Source organism: Canis lupus, chromosome 3 (genome assembly GCF_011100685.1).
Source record: "Canis lupus familiaris isolate Mischka breed German Shepherd chromosome 3, alternate assembly UU_Cfam_GSD_1.0, whole genome shotgun sequence".
In the NCBI taxonomy this organism is placed as follows: Eukaryota; Metazoa; Chordata; class Mammalia; order Carnivora; family Canidae; genus Canis; species Canis lupus.
In genome coordinates this window covers 11533141-11550497 of record NC_049224.1, presented here as the reverse complement: position 1 = coordinate 11550497, position 17357 = coordinate 11533141, and the positions used below count along the sequence as shown (strand labels likewise).

General features: G+C 38.8%; 2 long non-coding RNA genes across 4 annotated transcripts in view; one reads left to right on the top strand and one right to left on the bottom strand.

The window, feature by feature from the left end:
- Positions 1 to 17357, top strand: part of LOC119871074 — a 246458-nt gene that overhangs the window by 171872 nt on the left and 57229 nt on the right. The window lies entirely within an intron of this gene.
- The window catches only part of LOC111095122, a 55597-nt gene that overhangs the window by 37382 nt on the left and 858 nt on the right, over positions 1 to 17357 (bottom strand). The window lies entirely within an intron of this gene.

Sequence of the window (17357 nt, the reverse complement as noted above, 5' to 3'; positions counted from 1 at the left end):
TTTTTTTTAAAGATTTTGTCTATTTATTTGAAAGAGAGAGAAAGCATGCACAAGCATGGGATGGGGGAAGGGGAAAGGCAGAGGGAGAAGGAGAAGCAGACTCCCCACTGAGCAGAAAGCCTGACTCAGGTTCCATCCCAGGATCCCGAGATCATGACCTGAGCTGAAGGCAGATGCTTAACCAACTGAGCCACCCAGATGCCCCTACAAATAACTACTTATTTTTAAAATTCCAAATTAAACCGCAAGAATTTAGCACAGGGGCAAATAAAAGCAAATGATTTTTATTGTTATTTTTATCATTACTCATGTGTGACTTGTGATTTAATCTAATATTTTGAAGTAATATAAACTAAAGTTTAAATCAGTCATATCTCCTGTAACATTTCCCAATAAAATATGGCACAAAGAAGTGACTGCAGTTGACAAATCCATAGTCGCTTAAAGAAACGTATCGCCCTTCAGGGCATCTGGATTTTTCCTCCCTGTAATCTTCAGATATACTCTTCTGATATTCATTTAACTACACTTTATCCCCTAAAGGAAAAAAAAAAAAAACTAAGGAGCTGAATATTGTCTTTAGTTAGCAGAACACACATAATACCTCTACCGACGGAATTAGAAAATTCTCTCTCAATCGACTTTTTTACTCTGCTGATCGCAGATATTTATGCTAAAATCCGTCTAAGTAGTACCTCTGTCTACAATTCAGCTCTACCATTTCTTCACATTTCCTGAATGAGCCACTACCTAGTAGTAAGAGGAACAAAGAGGAGGTATATTCCTCCTCCCTACAGGGTCTCTCCCATGCGAAGTTCTGCAAAGATACCCTAGGTCTGCCCAAGAGAACAGAACAAATCAGGGAAAGGTGTACCACAACTCCTCTGGAGAAGAAGATGTGTATTTTCTCTATAGTAAAAATGATTTATTTCGCCAATGTATCTCACACTCACAAAATGTGTGAGCTAGTTATACAGTTGTCAGTTCTGGAAATATGGAAATATGGAAATAGTTCAGAAATGGATAAATTCTGAACATTCATAACCATCTCCTATCATATTTAAATGATTTAATTAATATTCATTCTGTAGCAATAAAGCTGTTTGGAAGTTTTTCTGTACAAACATCAACACCCTGTCTCAACAGTAAATGTTCTCTGTGCTTTGTCATTATGGGTTTTTTTTTCGCTTGCACATACTTTCCTTGGGTGTTTATTATGATGATCACCTCTTATATGTTTGTTGATGGCAGAGACCATGTCCAGTCTCCTCAATCCCCATCCACTAACACAATCATTATCTGTGGATGCTAAGACAATGCTCATTGACTAAACATGGTGCAATGAAAGGTATTCCTGAATAAGTATTCTAATGATGTAAAATATCCTGCAATTTAGGAAGCAATAATACTTGCCTTGTTTTTAAGAATAGTCCTGGGTCTGCCTTTCCTGACCTGAATGTGACCAGGATGTCATCTCTGGCTGTTCTCTGAACAAGACAGCAAGGCAAAGACCTGGGGAGGAGGATTAGAAGGGCAGAATGGCTAAGAGAAGGAAAGTCTTTTGTTTTAAAGTGCCTTAATATGTTTACAAGAAGGAGCCATGTTCCAAAAACCCAAGCTGAGCAGTGAAAAAAAATAATAGATATTTTCCAACTGTGAGCACACCCAGGGAAGGGATAGAACTGAAACCTCCGAGTGTATGGTTCCCATGAAAAGTGTGAGAGATGGATGATTCAGCAGATTTTAAGTGCTTATTTCCTTAGGAGGAGGTTAAACTTAATGTCAAGTGTTGAGTGAGGTTTGACTGCTTTTCCAGGTGTCCAGCACATCTTTGTAAACACGAGAGTTAGAGATGAATACAACTCATTTATTCATGGTATTTGCATGACTGAAACCTTTTCACATGTGCCTGGAACAGAGGAGCCCTGAAAGGTCTGAACAAATCCCAGCGTGATTTATGGAGAGGCTTCCCGTCTCACACCAAGACCACAAACATTTAAATAGATGAAGTGGCAAGAGAAGCAGTTTCCTCTACCAAGTTCGAGCGATGGGTGTGGGACATTCTAGGAAGGTCAGGAAAGCTATGCACTGCTGAAAAGATAAGCTGCTTAATAAAAAGCTTGAAAAGGCTCCTGGTGGAAGAAGAAATCTTTTCTTTTCCTGCTGATGCAATTGCACACCTGAACACCTGGGTGTATAAAAATAAGAAATTTTGTATTTGTGTTCGGTATAAAAGAGAATAAATGACATATCACAGACTTGGCAAAAGGTAATTAGGAGGAACAGAGAAACGGGTTGGAATACGAAATAGGCCTTTTTCCTCCAGTAGAGTATTTCTGAAACAAAAGATTTCTCTTCTAAGGAAGATTCAGCCATTCTGTCCTCTTAAAGTTGGCCCATGGATGAGCTAACACTCCCTTTAGCCTGACACAGTTCCCCAGTCTTGCAAGCCCGACCAAGGAACAAAAGTTGAATCCTTTTCCTCAAAACTTCTACTTATGAGTAGGGCAGTATTTGTTTTTCCAAAAACCTTTGAAGGCAGATCCTCTTTTTCATAAATTGCCAACCATTAATTCATTTTCCATCATGGATGTCCAAAGAAAATAACTTTTACGGTTTTTTTTTATTGTAAAATATATAGAACATAAAATTTGCCACTGTCACCATTTTTAATTGTGTGGTTCTAAAGCATTAAGTGCAAACTGGTGTGCAGCCATCACTACCATCCATCTCCAGAACTTTTTCTTTTTTTCCCCGGCCTTATTGAGATTTTATTGACATATAACATTGTGTAACTTTAAATTGTCCGATGTGTTGGTTTGGTACCTAACAACTCCATAAGGTCATAGAATCAACATTTCTTTTTTATGGTGAGAACCTTTAAGATCTACTCCCTTAACAACTTCCAATACAATATAGCATTGCTAATTATGGTTACCATGTTGTATGTTGGACCCTCAGAATTGAGTCGTCTTGTAACTGGAAGTTTGAACCCTTTGACCAACATCTCTCCATTTCCCCCATCCCTCTGCCCCTGGAGACCAGCATTCAACTCTGATTCCTTGAGTTTGGGTATTTTAGATGCCACATGTAAGTGAGCTTATTTGTATTTATCTTTCTCTGTCTTACTTAACTTAGCATAATGTCCTCAGGTTTCATCCATGGTGTCACAAATGGCAGGATTCAGAGGAAATAAACTTGTGATTGGCATCAATTGATGGGGGAACAATTTTAGCAGTTTAATTGTGAACAATGACCATAATATTCTGAACAATTTCTTTTCAGAGAGTTTTGATGAAATACATATTCAAAATATCTAAAAATATGGAATGGAAAATCATCTATAAAATACAAAAAGCCTTCATTTAATTCCCAAAGTCTGTTGTAATGCCCAAAACAAAAATAAACACAAACATCAATGAAAATGTATAAATTTGTTGCTCACTTTGAACATTAAAAAACTTTTTCTTAAGATGTACAAGACAAACTTAAACGTTAAGGATCAAACACTCCAGGAACATTTCTCCAAAGTCCTTGTTAAGATGGGTAGGAAGAGCCACTCATCTGTATGTAACGAAGACTATGGAAATTGTCTTAGGGCAATTAATTTTCCTCACTTGTTATGCCAACTCCAAAGGTCAGTACAATGGAACCATGGCCCCATCTCCACCCACCTTCCTGGAAGGGCACTGCGGTGGGAGAAAACCAAGTTAATGAGGAGTGGGGGAAGGCATTAAGGACCAGCTGAGTCCCAGAGGCGAAGCTAAAAAACCATCGGAAGAGGTTGCCAGGCTAGAATCATAATTCAGCTAGTTCCTGAAAATTTTTGAAAGTATTTTTTAGGGGACGAAAAGATCATTTCAGAGTCAAAGGATACAATCCAGTAGGACCACCTGTGGCTGAAGTGTTTTAAAGCAAACAACAGTAGGTGAATTGTCCTCTGCCAACTCACTTTTGACATTGAGCAGAATCAAGCTGTGTGAAGGACTAATCAAGCCTTGATGGGTATGGGACTGTCTTGAAATAAACTCCTCCCCTGGGTTTTTAAGGCATCAGCTCTTGCAGATGAGACCTGCAGTCAATCAGATGTGTGATTGCATCATGTAAACGACACCCGCTGGACTTGCCTTATTTGCTTTTATGAAATTCCTGTCAGTTTTGAGACATAAATAATTCAAGCAAATGGCTTGGACACCAGAGACTGTCAATTACTATTGTGTCACCAACTCACCACCATTTGTTTTGGTCACCAGAGTATTTATTTGAAAAAAAAAAAAAAGATTTCTGACACAATAAGTTCCACCTTAAAGCAATTTCCTTTTCCTGCGATTTCCTACAAACTGGTTTTATTTGTATTTTGAAAGAAGAAATGGAAATTTATCATTTAGAATGCCTTTTGAGTCTCTTTGATTCCTCTGCAAAAGTTCAAATATAATAGAGTTGGGAATTAAATAGTACAAGCAATTACATCAGAAAAATGGAGCAAAGCACTTTCAGTATTTTTAAAAGAACCATAAAATTCCCAGAGTACAATCAACACATTTAAGAATTCAAGAGAGAGAATTACAGTGCTTACATCAGCCTAATAACTGAAATGAATCCAGCATTTCCATTTTAAAGCCACTAATCCAAGAATAAAGGGGAGATGAAACAAACTCAGACAGCTATAAAAGAGCTATGTTTGGGACTGAGCATTGTGGCTTTGCCTCAAGTTTAGGGTTTCCTGTGATAGAGCCAGAAGCTGCTAGGTGGGCTGCAAAGTCATGCTGCTTTCTTGGCCCTGTCCCCTCCATCATTAGCAGGACGATGAACAATGGCATTGACGTCGACATCATTGATTTTACCTAATACAGATGTTATTATGGCACATTCTCTTCTCTCTTTTCAGCTCTGTGCTGTACATTGTAAATCACATCAGAATATTTTCCTTTTTATACTTTAAAGTATACCGCCACAAGTTCTGAAGCCTCAGGTAGCTGCAAAAACCCTACTAAAAATTAGGAACAGTAGCATGCCTCATCCTTGAGCACAGGCGATTTCTTGAATGAAAGCTCCTTCGTTTTGGTTCTGCTCTTCACACTTCCATAGGGAGAAAATCCAGACTCTGAATTAGTCACTGACCTTCTGTAGTTTAAGTCACTGTTCTGTGGTGATTAAATGAAGCTCCGTGAGGTGCTCAGCCAGAGCCATCAATAAGTCATTCGTCCCATCAACACTCTTTGGCCAGAGCTAAGGCCCAGATTCAGTGATTATTCCCATCATTAAAGTCTTAGTCACTACCAGAAGAGCATATTTGGTATTTCTGAAAGATGAACCACACTGTTCAAATGACTTGTGATGCCTTCCCACAAACTTTGAGTTGCATGAGCTCTTTCCTCACTGCTAAGATTTGAGGAGAATGCTCCTGATGTAGGATGGCCAGACCTGGCAATTAAAAATCAAGGCTGCCCAGTTAAAATTGAATTTCAGATAAATGACAAATAATTTTTTAGTACAAGTATGTCTCATGACAAATGTGAACTGTATTTAAAAATTATGTTCCATAATAAGTATGAAACATACTTACACCGAAAACGTACTCATTATTTATTTGAAATCCAAATGTAACCTAGCATCGTGTATTTTAGCAGACATGTCTACCAGATGACTCCACGTTAAGGGGACCAGTGACACAGCAGATGAAAGAATCAATGGCTCCAGCTGATACTACAAGCTAAAAGTCAGGTAGCACATGACTTTAAATATACTTTCTTCCCGCAAGCAAAGGGAGATTTGACTGGCAAGGTAAACGAAACTAGGCTCTGGAGAGAGGCCAAGCCCTGGGGAGAGCAGGGGCCAACAACAAAGGCCTCAGCGGTGCCCAGGGGCTTGGAATAAAGGACACGCACCTGCTCCAAATGTGTTGTCACCGTAAGGTGGTTTCCCTGTGAGTGTTCCTTTCGAGACTAATGATGTGCAACCAAAGTAGTCAAGCAAAGCCAGGAAAAGACCTTAAGTGGAGAAATTAGCCATCCGGCTTATTTTCATAATCACCTCCTCTTCTTTTAGGAATCTCTGTTCTACCCAACCATTCAAAGGAATCAAAGGTCAAAGGGCAATCACTTCTGACTTGAAGCTGACTTTGTTTTGAAGAAATTTCCCAAGAGTCTTTCAGCACAAATCCCAGATACAGTTCGTGTTGAAAATGTATTAAAATATTAAAAAACAAACCAAGTTTATATTACACATGTAATACAGAAAACTGTGGATGAAGGGAGAGAGATGGTAAAAGGAGATAGGCAATGACTAAGGCTAATTGATAATTCAGAGATCATTTTTGCAATTTCCCTAAAGACCTCAATTCTTGGGGTACTTGGGTATCTCAGTCAGTTAAATGATGAACTCTTGATTTTGGCTCAGGTCGTGATCTCATGATGGTGGGATCAAGCCCCTGCATTGGGCTCCATGCTGAGTGTGGAGCCTGCTTATGATTCTTTCTCTCCCTATCTAAACAAAACAAAACAAAACAAAAATCCACGGGTCTTAAGTTTATCTTCATCTTGATGACTTGAAGCCCCACTGGGTCCAGTGCCTGTGAAAATGCCTAAGCATGGGTTTTATGGTCCCCCAAGTAATCTACTTTGTGATTCTCTTTGCAACCCTTAAAAATATTGTTGGATAAAAGAATCACAGGAGATTGAGTCTACAGATTCCTCCCTGGTGTGGTTTCTCTCTCCTTCCTGTCCTAATTTTATCTCTCCTTTAAATCTAGTCATATAGGAGCTAGTGGACAGGTATAATTATAACTAATGAAGTAATGTGCATGATTTCCATAATAAATATTAAGATAACCTTAATAAATGACTGGCTCAAGACCTATGCTGCCCAATATGGTAGCCGCTAGCCAAATGCAGCGATTGAAATTTAATATAAAATTAATTATAATTAAATAGAATTTAAAATTCAGTTCTTTAATCACACTAGCCACTTTTCAAGTTCTCAAGAGGCACACATAGCTAGTTGTTCCTATTATTGGAGGGTGTAGCTATAGGATATTTCCATCATCACAGAAAGTTCTATTGGGCAGTATGGTTCTATCAGTTACTATATTATTATACAGAACCAGGAGGGATATGCTTGTTTTTAGGTACCACTGTGTCTACCAGTCATTATGGGGAAGTAGAAAAACAATAAATAAATTTTAAAAGACATAGTTAAGCAATATAGTTGGAGAAGACTTTCTAGATTAGGCAACAATTTCAGGACAGCTTTGAGCAAATGAAGGCAGAAAAACAACAGATATGTAAGATATTTAAATACACATTTCCAAAGTGAGTAAGGATTGCAACTGCACCTGTAATTAAAGATAGGTGCATTGGGAGTATTCAAACAAGACTGCCAGAGTGAATCTATTTACCACTTACTAGCTGATCGTAGGCAAGTCATTCGATCTCCCTGTCCCATTGTTTTCTCATCTATCAAATTGGATAATGAAAATATCTGCCTTTTCAACAGAGCCACCTCATCTATGCAATCAGTGCATACTGATGTACACAACTCCCCCTGCAGTTGTGTACCACATGTCTTGTGCAACTATAGAAGCTGACTCTCTTCATTGGAATTTGAAGGGATCAAAAGAGCAAATTCATCTAAAGGACTTAGACAGGGCTTGGTTGGCATATACTAAAGCACTCAATAGAAGTTAGCTATATTTAAACTCTTTCCCAAAGGAAATTTCCCAAAGGGAAGAATCAAATAGTAGGATGTGGAAGTCATTCATGATGAGGGTTACCTACAGAGGTGATTTGCTCTGTTTCTTAGCAGTTTCTTAGCATGCAGAAATTTCAGGTGGAAAACCAGGAATAGCTAGTTACCCATAAGAAAAAGAGGGGGGTGCCTGGGTGGCTCAGTTGCTTAAGCCTTTGGCTCAGGTCATGATCCTGGGGTCCTGGGATTGAGCCCTGAGTCAGGCTCCCTGCTCAGCAGAGTCTGTTTCTCCCTCTCCTACTCCCTCTGTGTGTGCTCTCTCTCTCAAATAAACAAAATCTTTAGGAAAAAAGAAAGGAAGGAGGAAAAGAGGGAGGGAGAGGAGAGGGAAGGAAGGAAGGAAGGAAGGAAGGAAGGAAGGAAGGAAGGAAGGAAGGAAGGAAGGAAGGAAGGAAGGAAGGAAGGAAGGAGAAGGAAGGAAGGAAGGAAGGAAATGTATTTCACCCCAAGAAAAATCCAGAAGTGGATAAAAGTTATTCACTCTATCCACTGATTACCAATATTAGTAACAGCATCTGGCTAAACATTATGAATTCTTTAAACTAAATATAAGGGTCAGGGGATGAACAGGATTAACACGGTTCTTCTTTGCATCAATGCAGAGATTTGCATGAAAGTCAAAATTGTCCAGCCTGAGCAGAAAATAGCACAATCCCGGTGGCTTGTGGCTTTAAAAATAGCAGCACTGGATACCCCGGCATGTGATCAGATGGCTGAACTAGGACTGCCTTTTATTTTTTCCTTTTCTTTTTTGACTGAAGTGAAAAGGTTTGACTATCCCTCTAGCTTCTAGCCCTGGAAACCTCAACTCCAAAGGAAACTGCTGACCAGAAATGTTTAATTGCTACAGGGTAGCTTGTTGCGATGCTCTGTTTTTTATAGACCACAAGAGAGGAACTGCATTTTGTCCCTAGTATTTATTACATCACCTTTGTTCAAAAGTAATCTATACCTTGGAAAGGAGGGTGGCTGTGATGTTGGTAATGGTCTTAATTAAATTAAGTATTTATGATTTCCTCTAAAGCTCTTTATTCAGACAGCCTTGAGCAAGAACACAACAGACCAGCAGCAGTCAAATCAGCGGAAGGGCAGATAGAATCAGCGTGGTGATCCTAAAACACAAGTTGCCATCTTACTCCACAAGTCTCCCTTCAACTGAGCACTAAATTGGATTTTACCCGGCCAGCCCCAACTCCCAGTGCTTTTATGAGTCCCACCAACCACAGCCTTATTGCTCATCCGCACTGCTGTGGAATGCTGAGAGATAATAAGAGAGGATAACAGGGCATTCCAAGTGGAGATTTTCTTACTGTACAGAAGCTCAATGAGTCCCTTTTCAATGGGAATTCTTCTTGCCTAATAGCTGTATTTCTAAAGTGGCATTCAGGTGAGTGCTCAGTGTGAGGTCCTGGGCATAAAGAAAGGGAATATTATCCCTGACTTCCAAGTCAGCATCTTTGATCTTTGTCCTTATAAATAGGTGTGCAAAATTTTATACCAGCCATTCCTTTCACTAAGGGGAAGGGGGGTGGCAGGAGTGGTACCGGAGAGAAGCAAGGATAGAAATGAGTGTCTGAAAGGAAAAATAGATGTCATTTTTATTTCACTGTAAATTATTTGAAAGAGTTCGAGAAGGCACTGGGGAGGAACGGAAGTGTCATCTTTTGGATGATATGTCACCAGGATCAACATTAAAATGGGTTTTCACTTTTGAATACTAATTGATCAGCATATCAGGTGGATTAGGAGAGCACTAGGGGACAAGAGGAGTTATTAAATCAGGTGGCAGATACCCCTCAACGTAAAGTCTCATGTCTGTAGGAGGCAGATTACCATGCAAAATTATTTGGCTTTGAAGGCCAATAGATGGTTTCACACTGCTAATACTTTCAACTGTCAAGTTTGTATCCTGTAGCTCATATAATTTTAAATAATAGAACAAGGTTTGAGTCTTCTCCATGGAGTCCACATCATTAACCAAGCTCACAGGATTAGTCTTCAGCAAACATCCTTACAAATCTCAAGGCAAAATACTAATCAGGCCAGGTGCTGGTTCTTTCAACTCCATGTAGGAGAACCTTTAAAGCAAATGAAGTTTCGTGCATGGAATAGATGAAGAGATCCTTGCATTGGGATGGAAATAAGACTGAACAAGAAGTTGACAAGTGAGAGATTTTCTGATTTGATCGTGAGTTGAATGATTGACATCTCACCTAGCTATTCTGCTAACTTGTGATGCAACATTATACTTTATTATGTCCCTTGGTTTTCTGTCTGTAAAATTAGGAGTAATCCTCATTGACATGTGGAGAATTCCAGGTTATCTCACCAAGTTTTGCAAATTATCACAGACACTCGGGCTTAAAGCTTGAAAGAAATTGGGCCATATCTAAAATAAGTCACACCCCAAGAACATAGTTGTTTCACAAAAATTAAAACTATTGTCCTTGGCAACAGTACTAGACTTCTCAAAGCCTATGATATTCACTGGAATCAGCCTGATACTACGAGTAAGAGAAAGACTGCGAACAATTTTGTGGATTAGTAATGTTTCATAACAACTAATTTTTTGTTTAGTCTGTCTGTACAATAATATTTAGAGATACCTCGTGGATTCAAGATGGGAAAGTAAATCCATCTCAATATGGAGAAAAACTTTTTCTGTAAAGGAAAGAGTCTATAAAGCAAATTCAACTAACAAATCCAAGCTTCCTATACATTTCATGTAGTTGTTGAAATAAATAAGAAAACTGAAGATAAAGCAATTTGCTAGTACAAAGTACCACATTAATGTAAATGCTCATCTTAACATTGCAGGAGTGGCTCTACCAGTTGTTTCAAACCTATCAGGTCTGGTCTCTAGAGGTTCTATATACCTTTAACCCTCTGTTCTTCAAAAATTGGATGAAAGTTGAAAACTTGTCCCTCAAAAGAAGGTGTTAAGGGGATTCTCAAAATTGAAAATTCTTTTTTTTATAACTTCTCAAATTTTAAAAGCAAAAAGTAAAAGCATAGTTTAGAAAAAGCAAATAAAAACATTAATAGCTGAGCTGATAAGAGTTTAGCATTCTGATATTAGGCAGATACAACTGGGAACTGGTTTAGATATAGAAATGTTATTCTCAAATGGTTCAGAAATATAAACAATCATGAATCTGAGTAAAGGGTATAGTGGAACTCTGTTTTTACTACAACTTTTAGTAAATTTGAAATCATTTCAAGACAAACACTTTTTAAAAATAGAAATAGGTTTTAAAACAAAAGAAGAGTCAAATGTTTTTGTAGACCAGTAATTTCCAAAAGGTGGAGTCTAGACCAACATCATCACATGAAAATGTGTTAGGAATCCAAGTGTCACATTTAATGAAGAATCTGCTACTCATTGTGAGAGAAACTTTGCCAGACTCAGAAGCCAAAAGATAGAGACAATAAAGAAAAGGATCCATATGTAGATAGGCTTCCTGGTTAGTGGGGAGATATCTCAGGTACCCGGGAGAGATAGCAACCCAAGGAGAATAGCATCTGAGGGAGTGGGTACATGGGCAAACTAAAGTTCTGGGCTCTCTTTGTCTGAATATTGATGTTGGGGATGACCTGGCCTATGTGAATGTAGAAATCTCACTATGCAGGGAAGCTGAAAAAACAAGAACCTGGTTCTGGACATGTGGGCAGAGAGGAGATAATGTACTAATAGTGGGTAAGTCCTGGAGAGTGAATGCTCCTTGAAAAACTAGTACATTCATACAGCCCCACAATAGCACTTTTAATATCAAACCAATTATGATGACTTATAATGAGCTTTCACTTTAAATCTGAAGTCTGTCAGGGCATCTGGGTGGCTCAGTCAGTTAAACATCCCAGTCTTGATTTTGGCCTGGGTCATGATCTCAGGGGTCATGAGATCGAGCCCAATGTGGGCCTCCACACTGGGCACAGAGCCTGCTTAAGATTCTCTCTCTCCCTCTCCATTTGCCTTCCCCATCTTACTTGAAAGAAAGAAAGAAAGAAAGAAAGAAAGAAAGAAAGAAAGAAAGAAAGAAAGAGGAAGAAAGAGAAAGAAGAAAGAAAGAAAGAGAAAGAAAGAAAGAAAGAAAGAAAGAAAGAAAGAAAGAAAGAAAGAAAAAGAAAGAAAAGAAAGAAAGAAAGAAAGAAAGAAAAGAAAAGAAAGAAGAAAAAGAGAAAAAGAAAAAGAAAGAAAGAAAGAGAGAAAGAAAGAAAGAAAGCCTCCACCGCACCCACATCTCAGCTCTTTACCCTCTTGTCTCCCCCCTCCTCCTCCTCCTCCTCCCCCCTAACTCCCTCCCTCCCTCCCTCCTGCCCTCCCTCCCTCCTCCCCCTCCCTCCTCCGCTCCCTCCCTCCCGCCCTACCTCCTCCCTATCCCTCCGCTGCGACCTAATAAACAGAAGAACGAGTGAAGAGAGAGAGAGAGAGAAAAAAGTTTTAAAAAACCTAAAGACTATATACATGCTGTCTTCATAAAACTCACAAATAGCATAAGAAAAGTACACAGCAGTGATTTTTCGGCAAAAGAGATACAAATCTCCATAGCATTTTAGTGGAAGAACAGTTATTCAGTTGCGGCAGAAGGTCAGAAAAGATAAAGTTGAGTAGAGTTTGAAGTGGAAGAGAAAGCACAGTCTTGGAAGACAAACTGCATATTTCTCTCTTTGCGAATTCTAACGAAAAGCTTCTAGTAAAGGGAGAGCCAGGATGGGAACTTTTAGAACAGGATTTGTATAGCAGTGGTTTGAGGAATCACGATAATGAACCAGAACTGAGAGCCAAAATGGAACCTGAGATTTTAGGAATTCATATAGGAAAAAAAAAAAAAAAAAAAAAAAAACACTTCAGGTCTAGAGAGTCTATGGAAAATAGTGATTACAGCCGAGCAGAGAGAGCCTTTCCCAGCCTAGCACAGTGCAGAGTTCTCGACTGGGACTCAGAACATGCGACTCTCCTCTCAGCAAAGCCATTTGGTAACCGTGTATTCTGATCAACCCATTTACTCTTTCAAGACTTCAATTCCATGTATAAAATAGGAGGCAAGAGGGGGGGCCTGGATAATTTCTAAAGTCTTTTCCTTCCCTGAAAGCAATATGGTCTCCAGGACACAGAAGCTCGGGAAATACGGATTGATTTGAAAGACAGGTGAAAAACCCCCCTTTCCCTCCCAGGTGACTTCAAAGATGCTCTTGCAGAAATAGAAACAGAAACAAAGTTACCAGCTCAGCCTGGGCCTGCACACTTTGTCTGCTGTGGTCAGCGCGTACTCATACCTGGACTACCTTCAGAAAGATGGCTAGAGTCTGCCATTTTGCGGAGAGGTCACTGTAAGATGAAATCACCATCAAAATATGGCCTCCTGAGAGGAGCTATCCTTTCAGTCCACTAAATCAAGTAGTTTTACTTTCAATTGTAAACATTTTTAAGCCAACCCACCTGACTATTAAGATACACACAAATTAATAAGCTGATTGTAGGGAGAAATCCACAGACTAAATTCTTTTTTAAGCAGTTATGGCCTAAGGTCACTAATTCCGCCTGGTGGGGTGCAGCTAAGGTGAACTCATCACTCTTCATGACCTCCAACCAAGGAATATCAAACTGGAACACCTGTGTCCAATTTGAACCTTCAGCTTCCTTACACAGTAAATTTTATTGTCAAAATCATTGCCCCAGCTGTCCAATGTGTCTTACCTGGCTCTGGGCAACCAAAGAGACTTAAGTTGGAAATTACCTGTGAAATCTCCGTAGTAGGGACAGATAAAGGATCCAGGTGTTTCATGTGACAAGCAGCACTGAAGCATGCAATATTGATTGGTTGCCTAACTTTACTAAGAAAATTGAGGCAGAGCAAATTTACTTGAAATTGATATGCCAGTGAGTGCTGGAAATTGTAAAGAGAAAATTCCCCCATTAGTGATAGGACCTTTGAATTTGGAAACCAAATTACTGGAGACAGAGGAACTACCTATTGGCCAGAAAAATGAGGATGACCTCCTGTGCATCATTACCAAGCTAATATCTTATATCTAGTTCTCTTAATGAGCAGTTTTCTTAATAGTATCTGTTACTAAATACAAGAAGGAAAATAGGCCTCATATCCAGAATGTTTATAAACACCCCTGGACATGTTGTTCTGATCTCAATGGCTATCTTTCTATTCTAAGAGTATAAAAATAGGGGAACACAGCACTCGAATGAAAGTGCTCCTAATCAAATTTGGCTTGAAACAACCATTCTCCCATCCCCCCACACATTCTTGAATGTTACACTTTCACAACAACCCCACCACCAAAGACTATCTCATAAAATTTCTAAGAACCAATTATTTAATAACTTTAATTCATGTTTGTTGAATTTATTTTTATTTTTGCTATCAATTAGACAAGTTAGCTTGCTCCTCTACAATTTTCAGAATCTTGTGTGGTCTTTGATGGGTTTGAGTTGATGCTTTCGTCCCTCGTAACTAGTCCCCGTGGACCACTTGCTGGTGCCCTCTTGAACGGCAGGAAGAACTAAGAACACAGTTATTCTGGTCTATGATGTGAAAATACAAAGAGTGAATGCTCTTTAGGAAGAAATTTGCTTAAAGAGCCGGTCTAATTAAATAGAGGATTACATGTGATGAACTAGAGATACTGTCTGCTAGGTGAAGAAGCTGTGCTTCTAGAAGCCAACAAAGCGTCAAATAGAGTGACAGCTCCATTCCGCATGTTAGTCTAGGCTTCTTTATTAGCACTGGAAATACATTCATAGGGATAAAGGAAAGTATTTTACGCTCTTTGCTTTCCACGTATAAGACACAGATTATTTTTCCAGAGCATGGATAATGGACTACTGTCTTTCATAATATAAAACAAACATAAATTCAAAATTTATTTTACAGAACTGTTATTGACTCCTTTTTTTTCAACATTAAACAAAGTTGGATGATTTTATTCTCATGAGATAAATATAGCCAGCAATATGGAAGGCTTCTCCAGTCTGCATTGGAACAGAGAAATTGAGCCATAAGTTGTAGAGGTGCTAATCATAGAGGCCTATCTTAAAGGGTAGGCAAAGGACCCACATGAAGGTATGAGAGAATGAATATATTAGGAGTTGAAGGAATGGCAAGATGAATGGAGGGGCAGGGTTTTCAGAGATGATTCTAGAAGGTAAAAGTTCTAAAGAATGAAGTTCAGAAAAAAAAAAAAAAAAAAAACGTTGGAGCTTCAAAGCTCCAAGAAAAACTAATCTAATGCAAATTTAAGGCTATTTGAAGTAAAATAAACAAAGACTCGAAGAGAACAATCAACCTGGGACTATCATAGTAGAGTATGATGCTGCATTCCAAAACAAAGACAAGGCAATGTGGGTAAGATTTTTTAGAAACTTTGGCAGATCTGAATTCAGTTCAACCTATGAAAGGAATTACAAATAAAACTGGAGGTTGTGCCTTGAAAAAAAAAGAAGATTCTTATGTATGAGGATATAAATAAATTGTAAGTAAGTTCCACAGTGATCTGGAGGGCAAGATGGTTAAGAAGTTAGAGAAAAACTAGGCATGTCCCGAGGAAGCTAGTCAGTTTAAGGGGATGTAACATGAAGGTTTGAGGCACACAAGTAGTCTTTGGAGAGAAATCCCTCCTCCTTCAGCCCACATGTACTCATGCATGTATGCACATTCATACGCACACACACAAACTCACTCACATACACACATTGAAATTTAGCTAAAATTTAACACAGGGAACTGTGACCAAAATCATTTTTGGATGCTGCCCTTTAGTGAAAGACTTTGACATGCCCCTTCATCAAAGAAATGAAATGTGACATAGACAGGATGTTAGCTAACCTTTCTGAAAAATATTATATTTGACTCAGCTCTTCTTGAAGAAATGGATCTCTTCAATAAAGTTAATCACTTGAAACTAGAAAACTAAAAGAAATAATTTCTTCATCATTTCTTTTGTCTCTGCATTCCCCATCAATTTTTGTATTCTCCTAAATTGAGGCAGCTTTATGGGAAAACTGAATGAGAACTTCTATAGCAACTATGCCTCTTGTCAATAAATGTCTGCTGTAACATCTGACTTAATTATATACAGAGAGAGCCATCATCATTACAATAATTTTTTTATACTTCAAAATCAATTCATTTCAGGAATGAATATAGACTTTGGACCCTGTTGTGTCTTGTCTTTTGAAAAGTAAGAAACAAGGGGCGCCTGGGTGGTGCAGTTGGTTAAGCAACCGACTCTTGGTTTGGGCTAAAGTCATGATCTCAGGGTCGTGAGAATGAGCCCTGTTCCACTGCAGAGTCTCCTGAGACTCTCTCTCCCTCCACCCCTCCCCGTGCTTGCTCTCTCTCTCTCTCTCTAATAAATAAATAAATCATTTTTTAAAAGTAAGAAACAACTTTTTGAAAGAGAAAAGGAGGAGAATATCAATGCTTTGTTTGATAATGATTTTCACTCTGAATTCCCTTTTTAGAAGCTAATATCTTACTTTAACTGAATTCTCTAAGAATTTGTCCCAGTGTCGTTAAGGCCTATATGTTTTAATTGCTCTATAATCAAAGCATACCATCAAGGGTCCTGTATCTCAGGAACTTTATTTCTTCATCTACTAACATTCCCTGGGCACATTTTTTTTTTTTTGCCAGGCATTGTGATAGGCACAGAAAATATAGAGACAAACCATCCTACATGCCTACCTAAATTTCAGTGTCTCCTGGAAAAAATAAATGAGTAAGACATAATTACCAAGCAATATGATCATTGCCAGGATTCAAGAAAGATGTTATGGGTTCCTCAGCGCTTAAAATATCAAGCAGCGAGGTGAAAAGGAGAAGTTAGTGCTCTGGGCAGTAGCACCGACATATACAGTGGTGTAAAGGCAGGAGGCTGCTGGTGCTTTGAGAAACCACCCTGTGAAGAGACAGAAGGAGAATGGTGAATGGAGAGATGAGATCAGAAAGTGGCTTTCCACTTAGTCTTGTGTGATAAATTAAGGAGCTTGAACTGAAGTCTACCTCCAGCAAGTTGAAGAAAATTTCTGGAGTATTATACAAGGAGTAACTTGAACAGGTTTTCATTTTAGACTGCTCTCTCTGTGAACAACATGGAAAATGAATTAGGGGATAAAACCATAAGAAGAGTTATGCCACAAGAGTTACGTGGGCCTTGCCGAGGGTTGGGCAAGCAAACAAGTTCATTACTGGATATTTTAATTTGCAATTGAATAAACTTACATGAGCTCATTTTAAACCACAAAGAAAAACACCTAATATTAACAGTCATAATGGGAAAGGTAAGAAGAAATGTGTGGGAAATATCAGAAAGGGAGACAGAACATAAAGACTCCTAACTCTGGGAAACGAACTAGGGGTGGTGGAAGGGGAGGAGGGCGGGGGGTGGGGGTGAGTGGGTGACGGGCACTGAGGGGGACACTTGACGGGATGAGCACTGGGTGTTATTCTGTATGTTGGTAAATTGAACACCAATAAAAATTATTTCATTAAAAAAAAAGAAAAAGAAACTGGATTTACTCAAGGTTAAATAAATAGGATCAAGACATGTCATCAGAACTCACACCATCCCCTTATATCTGCCTATGGATTGAA